Source organism: Trachemys scripta, chromosome 3 (assembly GCF_013100865.1).
Source record: "Trachemys scripta elegans isolate TJP31775 chromosome 3, CAS_Tse_1.0, whole genome shotgun sequence".
NCBI lineage: Eukaryota > Metazoa > Chordata > Testudines > Emydidae > Trachemys > Trachemys scripta.
In genome coordinates this window covers 42,077,104-42,083,103 of record NC_048300.1, presented here as the reverse complement: position 1 = coordinate 42,083,103, position 6,000 = coordinate 42,077,104, and positions in this window count along the sequence as shown.

Genomic DNA, 6,000 nt, shown 5'->3' with positions numbered 1-6,000 from the left:
GTAAATGTAGGAAAAAACTGAAATGTTGTGGGAAAGTTGTGTGTAATGCTATATGCAGATTGTCAAAGGCAATTGGCAGCAGGATTGATTTCTCAGCACTGCCAATCTGCTGCTGTTTGCCAAAGATCTTTACAATTGGCGTCCAAAAAGGATGAGCCAGAGAACATTTGTTTGGTGGGCAGCTAAACACCACATGGATTGTGGTTCCTGGTTTGATCTCCAGTGACCTGTTATGGAGCCTCTTAGCAGTTAAGTTACAGGGGGTGGTAAAATGGATTAAACAAAAGTTTTGGGTTTTCTGCAGAAATTATCGGGTGAGGTTCTTTGGCTTGTATGATGCAGGAATTCAGTTTAGATGATCATACTGCTCTGTTCTGGACTTAAAATCCATGAATCTAAGATAATCAATGTTGATGCCAACTGTCCTCCTGAGAATTGTGCTCAACTGTCAATATTTTACTAGCTTTACTTTTAAAATACTCATACTTTAGAGAGCACACAAGTAATTCTCTCTTGCTGATGCAGTCTGAGGTTGCGAGATGATGTGCACTGTAGGGTGGAGGGCTCAATGCATCTGTAATTGCTGTTTGGGAATTACCAAACCCACTATGAAGGCTGCTTTACTGCATGAAGAGATGAGAGGGTTGACTTTAAAACAATTCTATTCTCACCACCTGTTCTCCACTGCAACATTTTTTTCTTAAAATTTGCAAGTACAACTTCTGCTCATGAAAGCAAGGGGCTTGTAGTAGACATGAAACATGCTTGTTTCAAGCAAGCAGTGTTTATGCTTCACACATGTAACTGCGTCAATGTACCTTCACAGACTTTGGCTATACTACTGCCACTGTAGTCCTGGACTCCAAGTTTGAGCAGAGAATGCCAGCTATGCCAGACTGTATGATGGTTTTCTGAGCTACAGGTAAAAGAATGAGATCAAACACACTGAAGCATTATCATAGGTGCACTCTTTTTAGTATTGTCTTAAAAGAGAAGACAAACTTATCCCCTCCTTTGAAGAAATCCACATAGGTTATTTGGGCAGAGAACTCTGAGGAGTTTCCAAGGGATTGTCCTGGTGTGCGTGGGGTGAGGGTGGGGGTGAGTGTGTGTGTGTGGGGGGAATTGAACTCTAATATCTGTGGGTCTGCAGGGGAAAAAGCCCCATTTATTGAGGATGCAGAGAAACACTGGACTTTTCCCTCTATGGAGCTTTCCTGCTTCTCCACCAGCACATCTTTTCCAGGAGTTATGCAGTCATTGATTTTGATCCTCCCTGGGGGTAGAGATAGAGTTGCAGAGGGGATCCAGCAAAAGTTAGTACTGCACTAATACCCGATCTGTTTATCAGGGACAATAGACAATAGGGAGAGTGGTGTATTTAAAATTGAGACAAAATGGCAAGCTTTCATTGTATGTGTAAGTGGTTTCCTGATCCTGCCAGCAGGGTAGAGGGCTCAGTAAGAAGTGTGCAATCTGCATCACTCTTGTGCAGCCAGTCTGCAGATAGCCAGCCTAGAGTATGGTGGGGTGAGCTGTTTTGGAGTTCTTAGGGGTTAGGGTTCTGAGTTATGAGAAAAAGTAGTGTTATGGTACAAACTTTCAGCAAGAGCATTTTGTGTGTTTATCTAACTTCTGTGTATATATGCTGTGAACAGGGCCATCCCTAGGGAATGCGGGGCCCAGGGTGGAAGTGACAGATGTGTCTCTTCCAGGACTGACCCCGCTGGCCAATCGCACCGGCTCATGGGGGCCCAAAGCACAGGGCCTGGAGCGGTTGCCCTGATTTGCCCTACCCAAGGGACGGCTCTGGCTGTGAACATAATAGGGAGAGAAGTTAGTCCCCTGCTACAGCCAACCCATACCAAATCTGGCAGACTGCCACTCCTTTGGAGCTCTGACAATGGAGAGTTTCCAAGAGGTTCCAGAAGGACAGACAATACTGCAAGAGACAATCCCCTTGAGAGATCTGGTTGCATAAGGTCTCCTTCATTCACAACAACAAAGGAAATGAAGGGGGTCAAAACTTCCTTAGAGAGCAAGCTTCTGTTTAGTGCATAATATATAAGGAACTTCTGCTGTGGATTGGAAGTATTGGTTGAGCAGAAGCACATGTGCATGAGAAAATTTGTCAAAGAGAAAGGGAATCCAGAAAGCAAAGACTAGTCATCTGGGTTTACAACACAACATACAAAGTTTTGTTGTGAAAGTTTAGCAGCAATTTGTTTACAAAGAGTTAACTTGCAAACTATTCACACTATAGTATTCAGAGAGAAATACTGAAGCATCATAGGCAATGCACATGCAATGGTTGTTCTGGAGGGAGGCAGAATTAATTTTTTTTTTTTTTTTTTACAAAGTTTATAGTAATTTTAAAACAATTTAAATTTTACACCTTATTTCAAACTTCAAAGTTCCAGTAATATTTTTACACTTACATACACACAAAATTCCTATGTCTTAATAACCTTAACTTCATCTTAGTGACATGTTTGTTTTGCTATTTTTTAAAGAATGTTTTCAATGAAAAATACTGGTATTCCTGCCATATAAAAGTATTGTTAGGACAGCAGAACACCAGATGGCATTATTAATGGTCTTACAAATTTTTTTCTAATGACCTGTCTATAAAAGATCCATAATGTATTTGACCTAAAAGTACAGAAAGCATGTTATGGGAGAAACGGTTACTTACTGTAACTGTGGGTCTTCGAGATGTGATGCAGATGTGTATTCCACTTAGGGGTGTGTGCACTCAGCACATGGAGCTGGAGAATTTTGCCTATGCATAACGTGCAGTGCTTGTGACTCATGGGCATATCCCCCTCCCCTGGCTATATGGGGTTGCAGCGCCCTGATGCCCCTCAGTTCCTTCACACACTAGATTCCGATACAGAGGAGATGGAAGGTCATGGAATACATGTCTGCATTACATCTCTGCATCACACCACTGTTACAGTAAGTAACCATTTCTTCTTCTTTGAGTAGATGCAGCTATGTATTTCACTTAGGTGACTCACAAGGAATACCCACAGGAGGCAGGGCTCAGAGTCTATCTACACAGGGATGGCAGAACTGCCCTCCCAAATTTTGCATCAGCTCTGGAAGATGCAGTAATGGCATAGTGGTTTGTAAAAGTACATGGCAGCCTTGGAAATATCCAATATTGAGAGGTCACTGAACGCTATTGATGTAGCTTGCGCTCTTGTAGAATGAGCTCGCGCCTGCTGAGGAGGTGTGATTGAGGCTATTTTATATGCAGACTTGATACAGGATGTCATCCATTTAGAGACTGTTTGGGAAGAGACCACTTGCCGCTTCATAAGATCCACATATGACACAGAGGAGGTAAAGCACAAAATGGTTTAGTCCTGTCCAGATAAGAGACTAGACAGTGCCTGATATCTAATGCATAAAGATGCTGCTCCTCTGAAGATGAATGTGGCATTGGAAAGACCACAAGTAAATATACCATCTGGTTCTAATGAAACTCAGACCACTTTAGATACAAATTTTGGGTGTGGCCATAAAGTCTGGGAGAATTTGTATCAGGAGGCTCTGCGTTCACAGCCTTCAATTCACAGACTCTCCCAGTAGATGTTATTGCAACCAGGAATGCAGTTTTCTGACAAAAGCAGAAAGGGACAAGATGACAGAGGCTTGAACGGAGGTCCCATTATGCCAACACCGTATTAAGGTCTCACAGAGGAACTGGTTCTCAGACCAGAGGGTGGAGACAAAGAAGCCCTTTTAAGACTCTTGCTACTATGGCATTGGAAAAGACTGATCTTCCATCAATGGGGAGATGAAATGCTGAAGTTTCTGCCAGATGCACCCTCAATGAGCTAAGTGCAAGACCCAAAGTCTGAAGATGCATCTAGTACTCCGGGATGTCCTGAATAGCGGCCAGCGTCAGTTGAATTCTGCAGACCGCTGACCACACCAAAAACTGCTTCCATTTTGCCGAATAGGCAACTTTGGTAGAGAACTGTCTACTGTTGAGTAGAAACAGTTGAATGGCCACCAAACAATACTCTTCCTCCACCTCGTTCATTTATAAAGCAGCCATGCAGCAAGATGCAAGGTGTGATTAGGATTCTGCTTACGTAGGTCAGGAGGGAGAGGAAGAAACATGAGAGGCTGAATCAACAGTGCAAGAAGATCGGAGAACCAGCACAGCGTCAGTCATGCTGTGGGCAATGAGGATGAGCTTGGCCCGATCCACTTTCAACTTGAGGATGACCCATGGAATAATCAGGATTGGAGGAAATGCATACAGAAGAGCCGACTGCCAGCTGAGATGGAAGGTGTCTGTGAGGGAGCCCAGGCTGAGTGCCCCTTGAGAGCAGAACAGATGGCATTTTTATTCTCTCACAGAAAACAGGCTGATTGTCAGAATAGCCCAAACTGCAAAGATGACCCACAGGCTGCTTGTCTTCAGGGACCACACATGACTCAGGGAAAAATTCCTGCTGAGATGGTCCATGAGATCATTTTGGGACCCAGGCAAGGGGTCAGCTATTGGAGTGATACTTTTGTCAATGCAGAACTGCCACAACCTGAGCGCCTCTTGGCAGAGCACTCTGGAGTGTGCTCCCCCTTGCCTGTTCACAGAATACATCACAGTGGTATCATCAGTAAGTATGTGAACCACTCAACCCCTAATGTGGTTCAAAGAAACGTGACAAAAGCATTGTAGATGGCCTGAAGCACCAGCACTTTGATATGCAGGGAGGTTGCCTGCTCCGACCACAGACCCTGAACTTTCAGTGACCCCAGATGTGCTCTCCAGCCTATTAGGGAGGCGTCAGTGACAACAGACCTGGTTGGTAGGGTCCAGACAAAGGGAACACCCTGACATACAGTTTCCAGAAACATCTATCATTGCAAGGAGTCCAGGACCAACTGAGGGATATGGACCAATCTGTCCAAGGAGTGAAGAATTGGACAGTAAATCATCCTAAGCCACATTTGAAGGGGGCGAAGCTGCAACCTTGCAAATGGAGCACTTGCATGCAAGTACACATGTGGCCCAAGAGCAATGTCAGATTAGCTATTGTGCCAATGGGGCCCATGCCCAGGGGTCCCGGCCAATTGCGGGTCCCCTGGAAAAATGGGCACCCTGGGCCCTGCCCTGCCTGGCGCTCCTGCCAGGGAGCAGGGTTAGGGCATGGGGGCTTGCCCCACCCCATTGGCACTCCTGCCAGGGAGCAGGTTCTCCCTGCTCCTGCCTGGGCCACTTGCTCTGGCCCAGGGCCCCACAAACCCCTAATCCTCCTCTGCCCAAGAGCCTCAGGCATATCTGAGCTGTCATGGAATGCTGGACTGCAGATCAAGGCAAAGGTGGCCAATCGTCTGAAAATGGTAGGTTGGCAAAAATGCTCTCAAACTTGTAGAGTCTATTAGGGCCCCAATGAACTTGATTTTCTGAGTGGGAACCAACATTGACTTCCCGGTTGTTAGGATGAACCACAGACAGTCAAGTACGCACAGTGTAATGCATACGTGAGAAAGAAAGAACTTCCTTTATGGACCTGTCCCTTAGCAGCCAGTCATCCAGATATGAGAAGATATGAATACCCCTCTTTCTGAGGTATGTCGTCACGACAACCATACACTTGGTAAAAACTTGGGGGGGAGGGGAAGAGGGCAGACGAGGGGCCAAAAGGAAGCACTGTGTACTGAAAATAGCACTCTGCCATGACAAACTGGAGTTTTCTGTGGTTCAGCAAACCTGCCACATGAAAACAGACATTCTGAAAGTCCAGAGCAGCAAACCAGTCGTTCTGAGACGTGGGGAGTCTAGTTGATAGGGTGACCATTCCAAACTTCATGTACCTGATATATTTATTAAGTCTGCAAAGGTCGAGAATGGGTCTTACCCCGCCTTTCAATTTGGGGACCAGTAGGTTCTGGGAATAGAAGCCCTGACCCCGGTGTTCCAGAGGAACTTCCTCCACCACTCCCAAAGCCAGTAGAGAATGGACATGCTCGAGGAGT